This window comes from Petaurus breviceps, unplaced genomic scaffold, assembly GCF_028583685.1.
Source record: "Petaurus breviceps papuanus isolate PSGF00001 unplaced genomic scaffold, PetGlider_PUasm1.0 224, whole genome shotgun sequence".
NCBI lineage: Eukaryota > Metazoa > Chordata > Mammalia > Diprotodontia > Petauridae > Petaurus > Petaurus breviceps.
In genome coordinates, this window is record NW_027185887.1 from 12,913,459 (window position 1) to 12,924,556 (window position 11,098).

An 11,098-nucleotide genomic window follows, 5' to 3' on the forward strand; every position below is an offset into this window, starting at 1 on the left:
TCTCTCTCTCTGTCTCTCTCTCTCTCTCTCTCTGTCTCTCTCTCTCTGTCTCTCTCTCTGTCTCTCTCTCTCTCTCTCTCTCTCTCTCTCTCTCTCTCTCTCTCTCTCTCTCTCTCTCTCTCTCTCTCTCTCTCTCTCTCTCTCTCTCTCTCTCTCTCTCTCTCTCTCTCTCTCTCTCTCTCTCTCTCTCTCTCTCTCTCTCTCTCTCTCTCTCTCTCTCTCTCTCTCTCTCTCTCTCTCTCTCTCTCTCTCTCTCTCTCTCTCTCTCTCTCTCTCTCCCTCCAAGTCGCTGCTTCCAAAAATTCTCTTGCCTCTCTTCCTCTGCTTGTGCCTCTCCAAATCCATGGCACCAACTCCTCCCAGTTCTGTCCTCTCTTTTCATTTCAATGAGTCCATCCCACAAGTGGGATTCACAAGATCTGGGTTTTAACACTCAACTCGAAAATCAAGCCAATACAGGGGGATCTTTAAATTACATTACTATTACAATGGTTCAGGTCACATATTCCTACCCAAATGGAATACCTAGGAAAATGTCTTTTGACATCCTGACAAATTTAATATAATGAGAAATAATACATTTTTGGGGTAGCTAAGTGGCACAGTGAATAGACCACCGGCCTTGGAATTAGGAGGACCTGAGTTCAAATCCGACCTCAGATACTTAATATTTACTTTCCATGTGTCCTTGGGCAAGTAACTTAACCTCAATTGCCCTGCATTCCCCCTCCAAAAAGCAAATATATATTTGCTGATTTAATCACCAAATCCTCTATTATCCTTACCTCCCTCCCCTTTGTTCACTTGTACCCTGAAATATGTTGTAGTCACTCAAATCTTGGTAAGAAATTTGAACAAACGATCCATGCATAAGAATTTTAATCTTTGATTTTTCATATTTTTCTTTCATTGTCATGGGAGACAAAATAATGTTATTGACTTGGGGAAAAAAATGGATCCTGAGACCCAGACATCTTTTTATGTTGTGTTGAAAGGACATCCCTTAACATCCCCTAGACTTATCTAAAAGGGGGAGATATTAGAAATCTTAAATCTACCAAAGTAGCAAGTACTTTCTTATTGTAAATCAGATAATTATCAAGGGCAACAGTCTGTGGTTCAACTGCAGACATAATGAAATACTATGATAGACTTGATGCCCAGGAGCTCTACTTTTTTATTTACAGTTTATTCTGTGTTCCAAAAATTCTTGACTCCTGGAGGCATAAACTCTCCTAGAAAAGGAAAACTTCTACAACTTTGTCTGAGAATTGAGAGATGTCATAATATAATAAAAGCAGCAAAATGTCATCCTTGGTCTATTATCAGTCCTGTGAATGTCTTGCCTCCATATATTGCCTGAAGTTTAAACCCCATCTTCCCAAACTTATAAATGGCAGCATCCATTCCTCATCTTATGGGGAGGATGGAATATAAGAACCCAACCTCAAGCTTGAAATTAGAAACAGTGGAAAACTCCATCATCATGTGCTGTGAAATTCTTAGCTAGCAGTCACTGCACATCTGGTGGAGCAAAGCTTAGGAAGGACCACAAACCCAGGAGAGCACTACAGCACCAAGACTATACACTATCACCACAAGACAACAGGTAGGAGGACTGTCTACTTGAGTTTCTCCAAGCCCAAGAGGGATGAGTTCACATAAAGGTCAAATTGAATGAAATCGATCAGAAAAAAAGAACAAATTGCTCGTTCTTTATTTTGCACACATATATACACACATATTCCTATCTCTGCCAAAAGTTTTACTTCTACAGATACTCATTTTGTAGCCTATCTTCTTCTATTATCTTATCTTTTTTGCCTTATTATTCTCAACTTCTGGCTTATCTGTTTGTAGAAGACTTCACTGAGTGCTTTGCTCTCTTTTTTGCTGGCATGTTATTTTTTTGATATGTGATTTTTCCCAATTGCATATAAAAACAATTTTAATGTTTGTCCTTTAAAAATTTGGATTCCAAATTCTCCTTCCCTTCCTCCACTTCCCCCTCCCTGAGATGGTAAGCAGCTTGTTATAGATTATATATGTGTAATTTTCTTTTTGTTTTCATTTCACTTTTATTTGCACTCTAATGTCATATTTACTCCCATGGCATAAGTTTTTGTTTCTCATGGAATATATTTTTTTCTTTTGAGCAACCTCCTCTTCTGGTTTAGGAATAACTTGTTCCTTTTCAGTAAGTATCATATCAATATGGCAAGGAGAACTTGTGTATTTGGGAACTAATTGACAAGAGAATCCACATTTCAAAGCCTTCAATTCTGCATTACTCTCTGAATTTTTAAGCATATGCAGCAAGAATTCAGCATTCTTTTTGGAGACACACTGATCCTATGTCCAAACCTATTGCTTAGCCTGGGCAAACCTGCCAACTCCACCATTATATTGATGAAAGGGAGCACATTGTTTCTTCAATGTGACATCTTTCAAATACTTGGTAGCTTTTCAGATATACATGCCTTTGATAGCTTTGGCTGTTTCATGTGAGTTCTTGAAGTGGACGCAGAGATTTAAACCCCTTGACTTGCATGATTTTGTGGGGTTTTCCTGATCAAGAGAGTTCCTCACCATTTTAAATGATTTCCTAGGATGGCTCAGGGGAAGAGGTACACATGTGTAATTAAGCAAAAATAGTCCAGACTAGTCATTTATGAAAGAAAACACAGATTTTCCACCAAAAACCTTACAAAAAATAAAATGAAAATAGTATAATTTGGTATGCATTCATTCCCTATCAGTTCTTTCTCTGGAGACAAATGGCATTTTTCATTATAAGTTCCTTGGAATTGTGTTCAATCGTTTTTTTTTTTTCTGAGAAAACAATTGATCATTGTACAGTTGATCATTGTACAATATTATTGTTGCTGTGTATAGTATTCTCTTGGTTCTGCTTACTTCAGTCTATCAGTTCATTGAAGTCTTTATAGATTTTTTCTGAAATCATATTGCTTGTCATTTTTTATACTTACTGTTATGTTATAATGGAGGCATCTAGGTAGCATGTCGGATGCTTAATTAGAATTGGAGTCAGCGAGACCTGGGTTCAAATCCTGCCTCAGACACTTACTAGCTGTGTGACAGTGGGCAAGTCAACTAACCTTTCTATGCTTCAATTTCCACATCTATAAAAATGGGGATAATAGCACTCAGTTCAAAGGGTTGTTTTAAGAATTAAATGATAACTACACAAAGCAGTTTGTATATAAATGTTAACATTATTGTGATTAGTCATTATTGGTTTGACTATTTCAGAGTAGACAAAGAAAAAGAAGGCTGATGATGGGGAAGATAAACTTTTCCAGTTTTATAATTTTGTCTAGAGTTGGTTCCAACTTACCATCAACTGTGCACAGAACCATCTTTGTTTGGTGTAGCCTCCCACACTCATAGCTTAGAGAGAATATTATTGCTAACCTCTCAGCATTCCTGACTGCTTGGGTGCTGATACAACTGCCCTCTGTTTTCTGTGCATTTCATGCTTTTTAGCTGTCTGGCTATCCTTTAATCTACTGCTTTACCTTTATGCCCAGTATATATGTCCTCCATGTCTGATTACTTGATTTGAGCTATTGTCTTGATTTTGGCTCTGATTCAGGAATACATACTCCCTCTCAGTCCTGATTGCCTGCCTGCTTTAGCTCACTGTGTGATTTAGAACCCTCATAGCTGTATATGCTCTGATTCTGGCCCCTTTATCTGGCTCTGCTTATCAGGTTCTGACCCCAGGTGCTGCCTTAAACAAAAGATTTTAAATACTTTCCTGAGTCCATCCTATTCCCACAAATACCCTCTACTTTCCCCATAATTGGGGTTTCCACCATTAGTATCCCTAGATTTTTCTCTGTTCTTGATCCCATTTACCTACAATTGCCCATAGTACAGTGGAAAGAACAATGAATGTAGAATTGCAGTGCATGGGTTCAAACCCTGCCCCTGTCACTTAGCACCAATGTGACCTTAAACAAATCATTTTTAACCTCTTTTGTTCTCAATTTCTTCTATAAAAAGAAAAGGTTGGATGATATGGCCTCTGAGATCCCTTCTCTAAATGAATGATCCTATGTCCCTGGCACTAAAAACAGAGCATTATAGTTAAGATGACCAAAATATTTTCCAAACCCCAGATCAAGACATGTGCTCAGACAAAATATATTCCTTCTGTGAAGTCTTGTTGAATAGAGTACACTTTCTTTTCTTGAAATCAGAACTCTCCTGGAAAAACCAGGACATATGGTGCCATAACTCCATGGCATTTGTGGGGGTTACAAAAGAAACAGCAGACTTATTTCCTGCTGCCATGTCGCTCAGAGACTATTTGGGAAGACAGAAGCAGACACTTATGAAATAAGTAAGGCATGTCAACCTGATGCCAAAGCAAGTGATTGAAAAGTGAAAAATTCACTCAAACTAGTAGGTTCTTTTTTTCTTGAAGATTAAAAAAAAGATAGAAGAAAAAAGCATTGGAGTTAGAGTTATAAAACAAGTTCAAATCCCAGTTCTATCATTTGTTTAAATGGCGACCTTGATGTCATCATGTATCTTCTTTGAAATTCAGTAAAAAAAGAAGCAATAATACTTACTGTATCTATTTTAAAGATGTTCTGTACATCAAATAAGATGACTATAATTTTTTGTTTGTCCTTTCTTCTTGAAGAGGACCATGACATCAGGGAGATGATGCCATGACTTGCAAGTGAATTGGATTTAAATCAGGAAGGACTGTGCAAAGTCACCAGCCTTACTTTCTGCTCCAGAGCCATCTGGGTCCAGAGGCAAGATATAGATCAGCATGACTGGAGATGGCTCAGAATGTAGTGGGGGAACCTTGATCTTTTCAGGCTAAGGTTTTTAACAAGTCTCAAGCTGACTGAGATAATGCCCATTCAATGACACGTAATTTTAAAATGTCAGATAAATGTAAACTATTATAATACATTATGGAACATAACACTGATAATGTATGTCTGCTTAAGTCTAGGGAAGCTCATCACTAGACTGGCTGTAGAATAAAGATATTTGGGGGCTACAGAAATTCTCAAACATCATCTACTTAACTCTAGAGGTTCTATGCTTTTCCTTGAGGAATGAAGTAGCCTTACCAACAAGAATACATGCCTTAAGGCACTTAAACCAATATTATATTATGCCTCCATCAAATTCTTCTCCTGATGTCTCATGAAGGCATGGAAATGACCTCGGATTCTTGAAAGCCAAATCAGTAGTTCACAGACTCCATCAGGCCCTATCAAGTCAGAAATACTTTTGAGGATGGGCAGTGGTATATTTTGGATTTTTTTTTATTTGGAGCAAAAATAATCAAGGGAGCATATTTTGGTTTAATATGTGTGTATGTGGAGAGGGGATGTGTTTCTAAGAATGAGAGCTACCTTAAAGCGGAATGGGGTGCCTCTAGATATTGTTTTTCCCCTACTTGGAAGTCTTCAAATAGAGGCATGAAGATCACTTTTCAGGTATTTTATTATGGTGATTCATTTCCTGTATGGATCTGACTAGATTGCCCCTGACGTTGTTGTCAATCCTCAAATTCTCTGATCTATACTAAAGGATAGAGTACAGAAGTACTGCAGTACTGAAGATCTGATATCAAAGATATGATAACCAATAACTAGTTTAACTGATTTATTGACCAAATTGACCATTTCTTTTAGTATTATGTATGTACTTGTGCAGGTACACATAAAGTATAGGAGATGCCATGTTGCCAATTCCTGTGCAAGTGAATACCAATTTTAGCAATTCCATTGTAATTTCCATTTTTATAGGAGGAAGACATTTCTATCTCTCAGCAGATAGCTTATCTTCACATTGTTCTCTCTGCAAATGTGGTTAAAGCAACCATTTTGGACAGAAATTCATTAAGAAGAGACAACCAAGAAGTCTTTTCTGTACCTCAAAATCTATAAAATCTATAAAACTATATAGAAATAAAATAAAATCATTTAGAGAAATGTTAGATTTTTTTAAGAGCAAGCTATGTTTCATAGTTACAGCCATAAGGATAAATACATCATTTGAACACTTGCATTAATCCTCCCAAAACAAACCAAAAAAATGTAAAACAAACAAAACCATCCTCTTCTATTAACTTTTTTGCCACTTTTTTTAAAAACAGTAAATTAAAAATATATATAGTATAGTTCTCCTGTACATCACAGTGGAAGGCTACAAGTTTACAACAATAAGGTGTAATTTGCTATCTCAACAAACTTTTTGAAAATCTCATTAAAATGTAATACTCCAATATAACTACTGGGTAGAGGAGTTCACAGAAGAGTTAGTAAAAGGATTAAAAAATCTTGGATTTAACCAGGGAAAGTTTCCCAGTGGAACTCAATGGCCACTCTAGGTGAACCAGGTTATTCAGAATTGAGAAATAAAATTAATATCTTCATTGAGAAAGAAGGAAGACCTTTGTAAGACCTATCTTAATTTAGATTGGTCTCGTTGGTCCCTGGGCTTCCAGTATATCCTTGGGAAATTACTATACTATCTTTGCTCAGGAAAATGATCCAGATATGTATTCCTGCAGTGTTTCCTCTTGGCAGGATGACCTGAAGGAACTTCAGCTCATGACTTGTATGTAATCTTCTTCTAGAGTGCAGTAGATTCGTATTAAAAAAAAAAAAATCCAGACATCGTCTAAACAACTTGAAGTAGTTTAGATCTAAACTAATTATGCAAGTCTCTCCTCAAGGACTGAAAGTAAATTATTTTTCCTGACCCTACCCAACTTTGCCATTTCCTGTAATAATCCAGTTTTATAGTATTTCGTTGAAAATTCATTTTCCCAGATACGGTAATTAATGGCAAAGGAATATTTATGGTGGCCATTTTTTTTCATCAATGTAGAAGAACATGACTACACTACAGAGAGTAAATATGGATTTATTTCTGATAATAGCAGGTTGGCTGAAAAAGTTATACTCTTACTTATTCCTTCCCTATGAAACTTGTACACATATAACTGAATTTATTTGATGGATTGAGGTTAAGTGAATGTGGCATAAATATTTATAAAACACAATTGTATTATATATATAATTTATCGGTATATATAGTACATGGAAAAATACACTGGGAAATAAATTCAGCAGAAGAAAATAATTCTGCAAGGCTCCACAACCCACCTCCCAAACAGTAAAGAGAAAGGACTATATCTCGAAATGCAGACAACTAAACCTGAGCTATATCTAGAGCATATTGCCATTGTGAGGCAGTAGAAGAATTACCATTACTAATTATAAATAAAATTGTCTATTCCTCTGATGATGGGTAAAAAGCAAACCCACGTACAATGTAGTGTGCTTAATATATTGCACTGTCCAAGTGAAAAATGTCCCCAGTGTTATCTTAACTTTCTCTAGTTGTATTAATCAAGTGTTGATGACCATGACTTTAGGCCTGAAAGTATTATGGTGGAAAACCTTGGCAGAGACAAACCCAGATTGTACGTGAAAGAGGTTATTTATCATGCTGTCACTGCACACCTAGGGATGTGGAGTTCAAGCTAATTTATTACAACATTGTTTTCATTTTTTCTGGGCGAGGAAAGGACTTAGACTAAGGCAATCTTCCTGCGATCTGCCTCTGAGCAGCGGCAATGACACTGCTACTATTCTCGTTCATATTTTATGGTCCCCTTTTTCCCCCTGACTCTGCTATCTTTCTAGTAACATTCAAGAGAGTTCATTAGATCTCCTGGAAGTCAAGTATTAAATGTGTTTGTGAAGACAGGGAGTAGAAGGTGAAGAGGGAGAAACAAATGAATGCAAGACTGCTCTATGAAAATGTTAGTTGCAAATTTGAGTTGTCTAACACCAATAATTCCTTATGTACAAGGTAAAAAAAAGCCCTAAGCTACATGTCAAATATTACATATTCTACAGATGTGGAGAGAGGAAGGATGAAAGGTGTTTGGGGACATTGCTAGGACAGAGCAGATTTTTTTCTCCCCTAAAATAAATGCACATACAAAATGAACTGGGGACTGGTGAAGAGTGATGGGTTGACAGTCATGAAACCTGGAGAATTGAAGAATTTGTTAGAACCGTGTACCAGAATTGCATGTGAGATTTTCAGATTCTTTTTCCTCAAGAGACTTTCTTACGGTCAGAAAACAGCTTGTTCTAAATGCCCATTCAGGTTTTAGCTTCCCCAAAGAAATGGTGAACTAGAAATCAACTGGTGCACGGTTGTTGATATATGGCGGGAGTGTATAATACACAAAAGTAAATTAAGCCAGCAAGAGAAATGCACCTTCAGTACTCCATACAAATAAAGACCTAAGTCAAATTCTCCCTCTCTGGGGTGATTTTACAAGCACCTTATATCAGGGCCTCTCAGTTTGCTAAAGCTAAATTGCAATAGATTTTATCCATTTGGCATGGGTGAGTGAACAGCTTTTGAGAGTTAAATGCTCCATCTATTTAAAACTAAAGTGGGGGGAGAGCGTGGCAATCTATGATTGTATAGTTGAAAAAGTAATAAGGCTGTTGACAGAGCATTTAGGTTCAAATCCTAGCTGATCTTATTATTACTTATGTAATATTGTGGAGATTTTTCACCTGCAAAAAAAAAAAGTTGCACCCAGTTACTTGTTTATGTTAAACACTACTATTAAACATCAACTACTGTGAACCAATTAATTTCTGGTTCACCATTTCTCTAGTCTCCAAGGTCCTATCTTGCTCTGAATCAACGATTCTAAGTACGGAGATCATTTGCCACAAGGTAATGATGTGAGTTTGACTCAGGAAACTGGTGAAGATCATTTACTATGGCATAGAAGGGATGTGCCATAGGTTGGGGAATAGAGGACCCATAGTCATATTTCAATCATTTTAAGGCTATAGATTAGCAAATAAGTATAAGAATGTTAAATAAATCCATCCTTTAAATCAACACATAGTCCTATCATCACAAAAGCCACATTAAGTTGTCAGATGATCAAATATGCTTTGATCTTTGTGGGGGTGAATGGGCTCTTTGAAGAACTGAAGAAGTTATCTTAAAATTATGTTACTTATGTTTGTTCTATGCATTTGTTTGTTTTCAAATGTGTTTTCAATTGATAAAGTAAAACACATAATTGCCTGATAAAAAGAACCAGAAAATATTTTTGTATAATGTATTTTAACTCAATAGTTCCAACTACATGAAAGAAATTTAAGACATCTCTTAAGAAAACATTAAATTTCCATTAAAGAAAGGATCTTAAAATTCTCATGCTTTTTGACTTAGAGATCCCATTGAAAGACATATGCTCTAAAGACATATGAGGTCAAAGAGAGAGAAAAAAGGTCTCATACACCAAAATATTCTCAGCATCACTTTCTTTGGTAGCAAATTACTTAAAAGAAAGTAGACATTCTTTGATTGCAGAATGGCCGTTAGAAAGGCTGAATATGGAAAGTTTAGATCAGCATAAGATAATATAAATTGTTGAAAAAAGTAGAATCAAGAAAAGCATAGATATATGAGAATGTACATAAATAATGACTATAAAATTTAAATGGAAAGAATAACAACAAAAAAACTGAATACTTTGTAATTATAATTAAAAAATGTGAAAATTTGAGAAATGCTACCCTCCTTTACACAAAATAAGGGATTTTAATTATAAAAAGTTGGCATACACTTTTGAAATCTGTCAGTGTATGTGTTGATTTTATTAAAGTGCTCTCCCCCCTAATTTTTAATATTTGTAACAAGGTGTGCTTTGCTGAAGAAATTAGAGGAAAATAATATATTTAAAGAAAAGGATTTATGAAAAGCAAAGATAGAAATTGTGTTTAAAATAAAATAATATTTAATAGGTATTATTTCACATTCATTTTAACATATTATTCAAGACACTGAAGTGTTACTGATCCTTTACTTGGGGGTAAAACTGAGGAGCAAAGAGTACATGATATAAGAATTTCCATTGTTTAACAAAACAGACATTCATGGACGGTCATATTCAATTTGAATTTCAATGAATGTTATGTGAAAGACTTATTCTTTCCTTAAGAAAGACCTGAAGGCCTGATCTCTGTGACACTTGGAAATTTTATCATGGCACGTAGAATTAATGAAGAAAGGTGCATTGTGGCAAACGTGATGGTAGTTGGGCAGCATAGTGAATAAAATGTTGGCCTTGGATTCTGGAAGACCTGAGTTCAATTCCTGCCTCCCACACTTACTAGTTTTGTGCCCCTGGGCAAATCATTAACCTTCTTTAGTAGCTCTACTTTCTTCATAATGATAGCAACTACTTCCCAAGGTCGTTGTGAGGATAAAGTGAGTTAATCTATGTAATGCACTTTGCAAAATTATAAAAAAGCACTACAAAAAAGCAAGCTTTTAATTATTATATGACTGTGAATGGCATATATTCCAGAGTTAATCTATGTGCATTTTGTGAGTAGGAAGTTAATGTACCTACCATACCAGCTTCAGTTCTCCACTGATGCAGGAAGAAGAAACTGTTAATCACTAATGTCAAGTAAGGCTCCATCTCTATCTCTGTCTCATCCTTATCCTCCATCCTGGCATGGATTTTTGACTATTTGACCTCTTAATGTATCATGTGAGGTGATAGAACCATATGTGTTGATTTAAAGTGTGACTCTTCCATTTCTTACTTTTATCCTAATCTATTATCTCATCAAAACAGAAAGGTAACCCATGGCTTTTCAAGACAATGCCAAAGAAACATAACCTCTGGAAAATATTACAAAGATAGAAGGGTTTTGATACTAATGTGATAATGATTGATATGTCTCTTGCCTAAATAATAGCAGAGGCAAGTTCAATGCAAGTGATTATGAGAAAGTTGCCACTTGGGTAATGATTCTGGCCCTAAGAACTCATGAAGATCAAGTACTATGATTTAAGAAGGTCATAGTCTGCATCAGTGGGCGAGTTCCTAAAGTATTGAAGTATCCTTCAAATTGTGGACTCTGACTTTTTTAGCATTTTCATTTTCCTTTGGTGAATATCAGAGTCTAGAAAACCATGGAATGGAATAAGTCTTGAAACATGAGTCATAAACATAATACTAGGGAGAACAGGA